The sequence below is a fragment of the Pelobates fuscus genome, chromosome 2 (genome assembly GCF_036172605.1).
Source record: "Pelobates fuscus isolate aPelFus1 chromosome 2, aPelFus1.pri, whole genome shotgun sequence".
NCBI classification, from domain to species: domain Eukaryota; kingdom Metazoa; phylum Chordata; class Amphibia; order Anura; family Pelobatidae; genus Pelobates; species Pelobates fuscus.
In genome coordinates, this window is record NC_086318.1 from 283,774,740 (window position 1) to 283,788,366 (window position 13,627).

Sequence of the window (13,627 nt, forward strand, 5' to 3'; positions counted from 1 at the left end):
AAGAATTTAATTACGCTACATTATTACATTCCTCAACTGTCTTCTACAAATATAAAAAGGAACACTCCAAACATCTAGAACACTTTACCTTGGCACATTTATAAATTAATCCCACTGGCTGTCAACCAGTCTTGTTGCTTCCTAGTTGTTTAGCTCAGTGGAGCTAAACTCAAACGGCAAGCAACTGCACAAAGCACCTGCCTTACAAAGACTTCTCCTTGAGCTGCATTAGGAAGTATGTGATTGGAAAGCCACACAAAGTTTACCCTGGGGAATGGCTTGCAAAGGCTGCAGACAAGAGATATGCAGCTTTTGCAAGCTGATTTTACCTACAATTAAAAATGCATACTTAAATAAAATGCATGTTTTCATGAGGTATATCTACTAAATAATTATGTTGTTTTTTTAGAGGGCTGTGGAGTGTCTCTTTAAGAAGCACTGAAACGTATGGGTAAGACGCACAGGTACTTAAGTCAAAACAAAGTCCCTGCCGTCAGAATCACTACCTATAAAAAAGGTTCTGCAGCTGTCACACAATGTTTAACAAATGTCGATAGAACATGGAATGTTTGGAGTATCTGTCAAAACAAGAGATTGAGAACAGCAGCTATGCATTTGAAAATGTGAAATGCAACTAATTTAGCATCAAAAGTAATCTTAATGTATTTCACTTTGTTTTAACAAATGAGCTGATTAGCAATTCTAATCAACATTAAGTGATGCTCAATGTAAAGTTGCTCAGAAATCAAATGTTCCCTTGAATCGTGTTCAGGCCCATTACAACTATCAGAGTTCTTTAGAAAGCATCATTGAGCTTTTTTTTTTTTTTTTAATCATTTACAGTATACAAATAATTCTCTTGCAGTTACATTAGTATCTATTTGTCTTTCTATTACCCATCCAGGTAATACAGATTCTGACTTGACAGTTCTCACAAAACAACATAACATGATAAACATGTGGAGCATTGTGGATTCAATTCAGATATACTATAGTATAAAATACTTTTTGGGGACACGCCAACTTGTGGATTGCAACTTTCTATATTATACAAGGGGGCAAGTGTGATAAATACAGAGTGGAGACATATGAGATAGAAGGTAAATGGGGCAGTAAAAAGATGTCTGACTTGTCTTTAGTCATGTAGAGAAAGTGGATCAAAGCCACTGCCTTGTTGTCTCTTCCTTCAAATGTCTCCACATGTTTAAATCCTTTCCCAAATTACTTCTCATGTGGACAGAAATGGTATATGACATGCAGATGAAGAGGACAAGTGATATTGCTAAGTGAGAGACTATTAAATACATAATGCATACACACTCTCCTGTTTTTCCACGATAATTAACACTCACACCTCTACATTCTTCTACATCCTTCGCACACGTAAACATCCCTGCATTCTCACACACCGGACACTTCACTTCACGTACGTACGTACGTACATACACTAACATAGCACTGACCTTTCACCCAAATACACACATGCTTCAGACACACTGAATACATTTTATAGAGAAATATTACATAAAAGTTAACTGTGTATTCTGGGAAATGAATGCCACTGAGGGGTTCCAGAGAAATTATATTAAAGGAACTGTAAAGGTAAAAAATGGAAGCTAGTGATAGGCTGAGAGAGTGTCAGTTTATGCTCTCAGACTACCACTGGAAACCCATTTGAAGTAATAGTAGGCCTTGTTACCTGCAAAGGGTCACCAGTGATAGGCTGAGAGTATCAGCTGATGATAACAGGTGTGCAAGGTTTCAAATAATTGCAGAGGTTGAAAGACAACTAAAGAGGCAATACTGACAGGGACAACTCTGGGATTAAACCATTTGAAAAGGCACTCAAGCCCCCTCACAACTTCACGGAGATAACAATAAAGTGGTCACTAAAGCAACTTAGATACAAGGATTTCTTCTGACAAAAGTCAGTCTGCATACAATGCCACCATCCTTGTATATAAGTGGAGGAGGATAACAGAAAACGTAAAAGCACAATAAAGCCCCCCTAACACTTTTGTTTACATACAACATAGTAGAAATGGTGTCAAACAAAACAGGTATTATAAGACCGTTAAGACCACAAGCATTTGCTTTTGTTTAGCAAAGCCGATGGTGCCCCTGAGAATGCATAGAAAAAGACATGTCTTATGGCAGCTGGGATCCTATGTATTGCAATGCATGTGTCATATGTATGGCTTCTCCTAGTGTGGGCAAAATGCTGCAATTATAGAAAATTATTATTATTTTTTTTTTAAATTAGAGTATGTTCACTGTTTCCTCCATTGCCTATGTAATGGGTTTAAGAAACTCTCCTTGTGACCACACACACTTCTTTATGTAACTATGTATATACAGAGTGTAAAACATTTATACAAATTTGTTTAGTTTTTCTTTTTTTTTTGCCCTCAGGACAAAAGATCACAATTCCACATTTCCTTTACAGCAAATTTTGAAAACTCAGAGAAGAAGAAAAATAATAAGAAAACTAAACAATATGTAGCGTAGATTTAAAAAATTGTGTATTTGGAATTTTACCTAATTTAAGCAAGCTGACTAGCCAACTATATGATAGGTGATTCATTTACATCTAACAGGGTTAGCATCAGCATCAAGCATTTTGCTTTTATCTGTCAGCTCTCACACCGGATGGGCTAATAATTTGAAAAAGGGATTGGAGAGCACATTTTACTGGAAGGATTTGTACTACAGAGAAATGCTAACAAATCTAATTTTCCACGTGCGCATACTCTATAGCTTTTTATGGTTAACAAATTAGTATTTAACAAATTAGTATTTCTCCTGCAGAATAAATGAAATGTATTTGTTTATATTTAAATTCTTTATTTGTGTCATTCACTATGAGGAGATTTCACAAGCATACAATAGAACATTGTACAATCTGTTGTGCTTTCAAACAAGGTCATTGTCAGAAGGATAATGTCATGGTGAATTATTTTGAAATTATAAAATGAAGAGAAATAACAGTATACATTCAATGCAAAAACAGTATTGCGGGTATTCAGATAATAACAAATTAGGTAATCGACACTAGCGATGGACCACCTATATTACTTAGATTAGTGTAAGCCTTATTGCCATAGATGAGGTTTGCGAGTGCAAGCAGAGGTATAATGGCGTGGAAGCCGGTGGTGTAGTTTAGAGCAGGAGTCCGAGAGTCGGTCGGTCAGGACAGAGTGTCATTCTAGGTATGGCTCCTGTATAGTACTCTTGACCTGTCAAGGGGAACCTTAGCTTAGTGTCCTGGTGGGTGTATAATGGGTGGGGTAAACTTTGCTTCCTTAAGGGTGCCCACGTGCAGTAATCTCTATTGGCGGTCGGGCATTTCAGTGTGGCAGGAGGTGCAGTGTAGTACAATGGCCACATTATTGCTAGCCCCCGGGTCACCTTTGTGAGTGCGGTACATCCTGAAGGTGTCTGTGTTTGGTCACTTTGGAAGCATAGATCAGGAACAGTTGTGTTGAAAGCGTGTCTAGTGGAGCAGTGTATAAAACACAGTAAAGAAAATAATTAAAACATTGTAAAGCAAACATTTAACGTTGTGGGATTGATAATGATATTTGGGTGAATCTCAGGATATCTGGAGTCTAGTATCATCAGGGATTCTGGAGCTTCTCCTAACGGCTGGCTTGTCGTTCAAGTGATAGCACGAGCAGGAGATGCGGTTGTTGAGGACCGTGGTGTAAAGTCCTGAATTGTCGCTGGGTTCAAACAGGCTAAGTCTGTCCCGAAATGACCAAAGGCATCACGGAGGCCCAGCTCCTATAGGTGCCTTTCCAGTTCCTGATATGTTCCAGCTTTTTCGAAGGATCCCCTAGGAGGTAAATAGAATGGCTCTAGTTAGGCCCCATCTGTAGGTGATGTGGTTTGCACGCAGTATTTGCAATATTGCAAGGATTGTCCCCAGAGCAGAGTGTGCCTGGTTAGGTCTGGGAACATCTGTAAGGTGGTGCCCTCAAAAGTAATCAGCGTTTTGTCTCTCTGCCTGGAACTGGGGCTTCTCTTTTATCGACTGAAAGCGAACAATGAGATCTTGTGTAGCACCAGGAGGTGCAAGACTTACCTCGCCGGTTTGGGTATCCTGAACATACCTTTCAGCTTCACCATTTTGGCTTGCTTTGGTGGCATATAGGCTGCCATGAGCCGTCTGATAAAGTGAAGTCGTCAATACTCATGGACTCTAGTACACCCCGTATCTTTAGGTTGTTTTTACACCTTTGTTAATCCAAGGCCTCCACTCTGCTTTCTGTTTGTATTTGTTGTTGCTGTAGTTCTTCCAGCTTTCTTTCCACTGTGTTAAGTCTCGTTTCATGTGCATTGTTGAGGTCTCCAATATGGCGACCCATTTTGCTGCGATATCCACAACTTCTTTAATGCGGCCATGTTTGCCGAGATGTTGGAGAGCTGCACAGCAAACATGCTCTTGAGTAGGGTCGAGGTGAGGAGCACCATGTTTTCCCAGGCAGCTTGTGAACTCCGAAATAACCTTCCAATGTCTCGCCTTTATCTGCCCTGTGTTTTTTAAATCTGTTTTATTGGTTATAGAGGGCAAAGAATATAAAGAGCAGTACAGACATAAACTGGCACGCAGGCCCCCTTTGTTTATAAGGCAGTAAGATCTGTTTCATGTGAAGTGTACAATCCAAAGTTTCTGGCAGGTTTAAGCCTCCCAGGTATATGCATAGCAAACAGTCAGAGATCAACAAACTTATCATGGTTGAAGACTTCTTTCTCCCCATTCCCCCCGTTGCCCTCCTATAGGGCGCTGGACCCCTCTCTAGAAACTCACGTTCTTCTAATGTGGTCCATCCCTTGAACCCACTGGATTATGTCGCCAAGCTAGCGGTATGTGGATGCGGGCACTTGGTCAAATCGTGTGTACCTGTTTCAAGGCGAACCTCTTCCGGTCATATCCGAACCACTTGCCAACAGCACAAGCGATCCCAGACATAGGGGTGAGGCTCGCAGTACAGCTTATGGGTCCAATGGCCGTCGCCCCCTAAGTTGCTCAGTCTCCCTGGTGTCTATGATTGTCCCTGGGGCAAGAGTCAAGTCAGTGGCTCTCAAAAGTGGGGGGGTATTCGTTCATTCCTCCTATGTATACTCAGAGTGATCCCTGTCAGAGCATGTGCTTCGCTCCATGTCGTGCGTGTTTGTAATCTTAATGTACGTGTAAGTGTAGGGTTAAAGAGCGATAGTCTTAAGTGGGGTTGCAGGAAGAGAGAAGGCAAAAGCACTAGGACTCCAGTTCCACCTGTGTTTTGATAGGACACGGCGGCCATAGGGTCCCCATCGTAGGTGGCTAGGGTGGGGTAGAACACATAGTCCAGTCGCGCCCCTTGGGCTAGGCCCCCCACGAGTGCCCCCACCACCCGCCCGGCTCGCCCTCTGTCCTAACGGTTACAGGACATAAATACAAACCATGGCCACCATCTCTCTGCGTGTTTGTCCCCCCTCCCGAGCAAGGAAGCCTGCATCGCCTCCGCCCCCTGAATGTCCTCTACCCTGTGGATCCACTCTTCTACCCGAGGTGTCTCGTTTTTTTCCAGTAAACCGGGATCAGGGCTTTCGCCGCGTTGAGCAGATGACGCAGAATCGATTTTTTATATGTCGCTATCGACATCTCCGAGATATGTAGGAGCGAGAGGGCTGCTGACCATTCTGGCGTCTCCCCCAAGATTTCAGAGCTTTTCTGTCGAATCATCTCCCAATATGGGACAATCACGCTACATTCCAACCATATGTGTAGAGTCGTGCCTCTCTCCTCCTCACACCTCCAACACGTCGGGGGTATTCTTGGGAAGATCCTGTTTAGCAACGTCGGAGTTCTATACCATAACGCGATCAGTTTATAGTTTGTTTCTTGGTATTGTGAGCTTGTGGAACACTTGGGACGTAAAGGGAGTATCCAACATCGTCTCCCATTGCCTACGGAAGGTGTTATTCTCTGTCTGGTGTCCCACCAAGAGGTGTTGGTAGAGTGTGGATATCGCATTCTCCAGTGGTAAGCCCTTTTCACAGGTCGCTTCAAATCATGTGAGGTCCCTATGTAGATGGTGTTTATTGCGTGTTGTGTCATAATGTTTCACCTGTATGTATCGCAGCACTATCAGTGTGTGAGCGGGATATATCCCCCAGCAGGGAATCCAAGGTCCGCAGAGTGCCTTCCTGCAGAATTGTGGAGATGGGGACATGCTCCCTTCCTTGTGCGAAGGGCCATGCCTCTGGCGGTATGCCTACCCCAATCGCTTTGTTATCAGTAATAGAGATCAATGGGCTGGGTATGGGTGAGATATGCGGTTGTTCCCTCACGAGTCTCCAGCTAGCTAGAGTTTGCGCTGTCAGGCTCATTTCCTCTCCATCGCCGTTGTTATTCCTCGCCCCCCCCCATCCATATGGCAGCTTGCAGGTGGGCCCCTCGTCTTTCCTTGGTCAGAGCTACCCATTGCTTTTGTGTCGTGTATATGCCATTCCAGGATGCGTTGTAAGACAGTGGCTTGGTGATATTGTTTAAAATCGGGTAGTGCCAGTTCCCCCCGATGTCTTGGTAGGCAGAGTATGTCATGTCTGAGCCTTGATTTCTCCCCCCTCCAAACTTAGCAAATGACCGCCGATTTTAACGCGGCGAAGAAAGGTGCAGGTATAGTCAGTTGTAGCGTCTGAAATGGGTATAGAAGCCTGGGTAGGACGTTCATTTTAAGAACTTCTATCCGTTCATGCCAGGATATATGTGGGTAGGCCCATTTATTTAGGTCCGCCAGTATTGTTCTCAATAGCGGGACGAAATTCTTAGTAAAAGATGCAAAACCAGTGAACCACTCATGGACAGCTGTTTCGTTGTTAATGCAACTCTTCAGCATGAGGTTGGTTACTGGTTTGCTTATTTTTCATATTTTCCTAAATTGTGTTCCAAGCAGTTGTATACTGCAAACACAGATTAAAAGGAATCCATGTTTAAAATGGAATAAGGCAAAAATGTGATTCTTTGTTAAACTAATTAGCATATGCCCACCCAGAATCCTTTGCGGTTGTAACATCACTGCAGATTTGGGATTTCTGTGGGAAAAGCAAGTCTTATGGCTTGACTGGTGTGCAGATTTTTGTTTAACATTGTATTAACTATGTGTGTGTATATATATTTATATATATATATATATATATATATATATATATATATATATATATATATATATATATATATATATATATATATATATACACACACACACACATACTCTGATTACTGCATGAGGGAGAGACTTTTTCTTTCACAATGCCCTATTTCAAGGTTCCAACTGCTCCCTGGTACAGAGTCCTATGTTAAGGGCTAATATGGGAGTCAACTTGCAAGACTGGAGCTACATTAAAGTACGCAAAGTACAGCACCTATGAGATTCTTTTACACAAAATGAGCATATAAAACATGCTGGTAGCATGTGTTTTTATATACTGGTCATAAAATTAAATAAATAAATAAATGAATGAGCCACAGCTTCCTTTCTTGTGAGCTTGCTTTGGAATTCATTTTTTTTTTCAGTTTAATGCTAAAGAAACATAATAAATCTGAGAAAACTCAATTCCATGCAAAGGCTGAAATGTTCAACAGGGAAGGACACAACAAACAAAACGTGAATGCTTTAGTGTGACAGAAACCTAAAAGCCGTTTAAAAGATCAGTTTTATCATCCCAACTTATTACCCTCTTCTTACAGGTTTTCTTTTTTTTTTTTTTTTTAAAGCTTTCTTGAGAGTTAACAGCATTGACCTGAAGTTATGTTTTTTTTATTATTTTGTCACATAGGATGATGCTATAGTGTCTACTGCTATAACAAATAAAACTAATAAAATGAAAATGAACTTGAAGCAGATCTTCAAAACCTTCCAAATGGCTCTGGGGATCTGCATAGGATGAAAGTAAAATCCTTGCTATAAATACATTTTTTTTAAAAAAGTGTCTTCAGAGACCAAGCACTTCTCGTATACGGGCTTATTATAAAAATGTTACAACATTTTTAGTTTTAAGGAATCTTTTTAACACCGTGAGATGCCTATTTGTATTAGGACACCACATATGGCTTTGTAATAAATAGGTTAACCCTTTTCTCTTAATAAAAAAAAAAAAAGTTATTCAGACCTAACTCTAGCATAAAATACCTTGGTATCTTACCATATATTGAGCAATAAAAAAAATATGCAAACCATTTTTTTCCCATGAGTGTCACTCAAAGATCATGTCTGCGCAAAGATAATAAAACATGGTTTCAATAGTGCAAAATCCATTGTATGTAAATGCTGTTAAGCTTATCTTACTTATGAATGACATTATAATTTTAATCGAGATATGTCTGTTTAAATATCAGCAAAATGGATACACACACAGAAATGGTTCAAAGAATAACCATTGCTAAAAATCCAATACATCCTTTTTTTCCTGAAAGGGTAACTATAGTGCTAGGAATACTTCCCTGTGCGCACCCCCCCCCCCCCCCTCTAGTGGTTAATAAACCTGGGTCAGCGCTCCACCCCCTCTGATGTCACCCAACAGGGGGATGGAGCTCATGCACATGTGCAGAGAACGCAGCAAGCACATTAGGCCCTCCCCATATCAAAGCATTGCTGCAATGCCTTCCTATGGGGATTTAACTGATGCTGGATGTCCTCATGCAGAGTGTGAAGTGTCAGTTAGGCGATCAAGTCACCCAACAAGCAGGAAGTGCCTCTAGTGGCTGTCTGGCTGATAGAGGCAGTCTTAACCCTGCAATGCAATGATTGCAGTTTCTCAGGAACTGCAATAATTGACATTGCAGGGTTCAGGGTTACTGCACCCATACCACTTCAATGAGACAAAGTTATCTGGGTGACTATAGTGTCCCTTTAATGGATGCAATTGGTTTCATGGTATAGTTGGTGTAATTGTGTTGGGGCTACCTCATGAAGGAGAAATGCTATAGGTTAATGATGCTGTTTCTCTAGGGACTATAACAATTTGCTCAAATTACTTAAAAAAAAATAACATGTTTGTGTCGTCTTGGTTGTCATGTCAGCAGTGAGCTCTGGAGGGGGGGCAGGGAAACTGAGCAGGAAGAACAAAAATCTTCAAATATAAATATATAAAAGTTTCTGCTTCAGTGGGAGATGTAAAGTCTGACTTGGCACAACACAGTCGTAAGAATTTTAGATGGCTACAAAATCTGTCCTTGCTCTGCAGAATATAAAAGGTAAATAGAACAGCAATAGCATCAAGGCACCAAACTTTAGCACATCCATTAAATGAGATTTCTAGTGGTAATAAAAACATGCTTAAAATCTCGCAGACAGCTGTCTTCTTGGGTTCACATCCAAGTGACATTCTGCTGACCATAGAAGGTCAAAATAAAAAATAAAAAAATGCTTTCTTGTTGGGAATAGCAGAAAACTGCAAATTCTTCTGTTTTAGTTTATAAGGGGGTTCATATTTAAAAAAAAAAAAAAAAAAACTAATCATGAAAAAACCTTGATAGCGTTTCATTTACAGAACCATTCCAAGTATAGAATTTACACTTGAAACAAAACTCCATCTAGTTTGTAGTCTATCACACTATGTGTTGCTTCTCTAGATATCCTTTGACTTTATTGCTGTAGAGAACGTCCAGCGTAAAAGTATGCTTACAGCGTGGTAGTAAGAGTAATGTCTGCTTCTGCATCCACCTGAAGCAGTAATAATATAAGACAAACACAACTGTGAGATCGGTTCAGAAAACAAACATTTTTTTAATGTTAGCAAAACCATATACTGCCTTTTAAGAGGAATCTTTATAAAAGCAACATTTGTGATATTGCTTGGAAAGCATATTTTAACTGGTAAAACAGTAACGTAACAATTTCAAAGCGAAGATAACGTTGTTGCAGTAACCCCAGAGAAGGCTACTGTTACAAAAATACATTTTTCCAAAGTATATCTACTGGCATGAAGAGGTCTGCAGGGTGCATTTGTGACCAGTCCCTTCATTTAACCCCTTAAGGACCAAACTTCTGGAATAAAAGGGAATCATGACATGTCACACATGTCATGTGTCCTTAAGGGGTTAAAGGAAACCAAGAGCAAAACTATCTTTAGCAACACAGGCGAAGATGCATTTTGCCGCCCCTCTCCTAAAAAAAAAAAAAAAAAAAAAAGTGCATCTTCACCTGTGTGTCTTGTAATCCCCCCACCCCCTTTTGAATGCCTTTTTGTGCTTTAGTGTATTTTATTCCCTGCACTGGCCCTTTTGTGCTTTAGTGTATTTTATTCCCCCTTTGTATGTCTCTTACTTCCCCGAGACCCTTTGCGTGTCTCTTACCCTCAGCCCCTTTGTGTGTCTTTTTTACCCCAGCCCCTTTGTGTGTCTTTCTTACCCTGGCACCTCTCTGTGTCTGTTTCTCCCACCAGCCGCTTTCTTTGTGTCCTTCTCCACCACAGTCCCTCTGTGTGGCTCTTCCTCCTCTTAGTTCGTTTTGTGTGTCCCTCCCCTCCAGATCCCTTTGTGCATCTTTCCTCCCAAATCATGTGGACATACACAACCATAAAGGCATTGTTTTTCAGGCACACAGTGATAAAAGGCACACCATCAAACAAAGTCATACAGGTACACTGTCATACAAACACAGACATAATCATACAGAGACATACAGACACAGATACATAAACATACTGGCAGAGTCCTACTGACACAGAGACAGAGTCACACGGACATAAAGACACAGTCAAACAGAGGCATACAAAGTCACACAGACATACAGGCAGAGACATATACACATATAGAGACACATAAAGAGACATACATGCATACAGAGACATACAGTCATATACATACAGAGACATACATGCATACAGAGACAGTCATACAGACACATACATACAATGACATACAAGCATACAGAAAAGAAAACATCTCAGGTACTCACTGTGATATGTTTAAAGCAGCTTTAATGGATCTGCAATACAGGCATACTGAGACATACAGACATGCATAGACAGAGACATACAGGCATACAGATACATACATACATCTCCGACGAGCTAGGTGTAGCGAAACGCGCGCGTCAGAGGATTAGGGTGTACTGCACTTCTGGATCCCTAGTGCAGTGCACGGATGGGCGACCGCGCTGTCCTATTCTATATACTTTTCATTTATTCGATTTATATTTTCTTTCGTTTTTTCACCGCACTTTGTTTTGATATTTATCTTAGTGATTAACTACTTGGGGGTTGGGGTTAGGTGCCCTTGAAGGCACGGGATTGATTATCATATACTACTACAGGGGTTGTTTAATCTTCCTATTCGTTATTTGCCTCCAGAGCACATAGTGTGCTGCTGATAACAGATACTTTGTAGCTCTGTCTATCACAACCCTATCTGTATCCAATTTCTCCCCCACCCCCTCTCGACCTGCTCTACTGTTAGTCTCAGTATCGCTGACAGATGCTGTGTGCACCGATCTATTCTCTGTACACTTGTCCTTACGCTGTATTAGCACTACTGAATTCTGTGTTCCGTCTTCCGCTACCGACTAGTGTTACACTGATTTATCAAGTTGCTACGGCAGAGATACCTAGGATTCAAACAAACTCCTAAGTGTATCACTGCCAGCAGTATAAATTGATAACGGCAGACACAACGAGGATCGATATAATCTCTAGACATATCACTGCTACTTGTTAAGACTGCTTACGATAGATTTACTGGGGTTCGTTGCTGGTTATTAAAGCACATTATTGCTACCTACAAGGACCGATTGCAGCATTTACTATTTAATCGTGCTCTCTGAACTAATTATCCAGTTTCTATTACTCATAGCGACCTGCTCTCTGTCTGTAACTGTTCATTCAGCTAATTACAGGCAGAGGCATGCTATATCTAATTAACGGTATTCTTAGCCTTCTGATATGTCTACCCAGCGTTCAGATTTTTTTCCCCATTTATTCCCGGCTGTCATATTACCTACCAAGTAACAAGGGTTGCGGCTTTACTAATTTATTAGTGGTGTTAACTGTTCCTCTAGCTTGGTAACCCTTCAGCCTATTATTGCTGTCTGATGAGATAGACTGTGGAATTGACTATATAGCTCGTAGATCGGTGCTCCTTTTTCTAGTCCGCTATATTACCGACAGTTATCTAGCTTTTCATACTGGAGGGCTAGACGTCCTGTATCTATATTTTCAGATCTATATAGTATACATTTTTAACTCACAATTTGGGATGTTTATATGCACACGTTTATTTTGTTTAATAAAACTTTATTATTTTTCCTGTTCATCTGAATAAGTAGTGGTTTACCTGGCCTACAATAAGTCCATTGGCTATTTTGATATCCCATTTATGCTAATATTTGGCATTATACATTAAGATACATCACTTCTTGATTCTCTCGTTATCTGTGAAGACCCACCCCATTTTCAAGTGCCTTACACATTCAAGAGGATTGTATCATTTTGGACTTACGTAAAGTTTTCTGGACTTATATCTATTATTTTACTATTTTATTGTTTTTAGGCGCACCCTTGTTTTCTGTTTTGTGTTACCTTTGTATTCTATATACATACATACATGCATACAGAGACATACATACATGCATGCATACAGAGACATACATGCATACATACAGAGACATTCCTGCATACAAGCATTCAGAGACATGCATACACAGTCATAATTACATACCTACTGCACAGACAGGCCCCTGGGGTGCATGCTGCCCGGCTCTGTGGAGTCCTGTCTTGCAGCCCATCCCCATCACTGGGCGCCAGCCGCGCTGTACGGTACACAGGGAGTAGGGATATGATGTAATTGATATCCCCGCCCCCTCCACATAGCCTGCGGCAGACACCAGGGTAGAAGGCTGGGCTCTGCGGGCGGTAAGACCTAGGCTGCGCTTAGCCACGCTTCAATAAGTAACCGGCTGGAGAGGAGCGCACTGCGCTTCCGTCCTGCCGGTCAGCCTGACATTGCACCCCCAAGGCCGGTGCACCTTATGGTAGCGCCGGCCCTGGTAGCTGGTCAGTGCATGTACGCCATACTGAAATGCCCCCCTGTTTGAAAGGACATGTCCCATATTAATACCACTCAATGTTGGGATATATCCATTAAAACAGTAGCATAGAAGTGAGATTAGTGGTCCCCGAGACACATCAGGGATTGTTTATTTCACCTCCAACCCCAAAAAATATGCAATAGAGGGAACATGAAAATAGGAGAGAGATTAGAAAGATCACTTATTTTGTGCTGTGTAGGCCATTATTCTGAAATATTGAGGAAAATATATGTTCTTCTAATCTGTACACCATTTTCAAAAACTTGGAAAAATATTTTGACATATAAATATTAATGCAAAAAGGTTTTTTTTTTAGATCAGTAACTGTCTAAATACACTTCCACAGGTAGGAAGTGTTCAACTAGTGCTCATCAAACTCAATAGGTCATATTATATCACATGGATACAAGCAAGGAAAAATAAACATTTATTTCTGTAGTCTTACTCCCATAGCTTTACTGTTCTCAATAAGCTGATAGTAATATACTTATCGTCATGGCTTCCCTTAACTTGAGCTGGATCACGTGCAGTCCTTGGACACCCAAATCGAAGTAGCT

General features: G+C 40.9%; 1 protein-coding gene across 6 annotated transcripts in view; it reads right to left on the reverse strand.

Moving 5' to 3' along the window:
• The window catches only part of ARID1B (AT-rich interaction domain 1B), a 458,656-nt gene that overhangs the window by 76,386 nt on the left and 368,643 nt on the right, over positions 1-13,627 (reverse strand). The window lies entirely within an intron of this gene.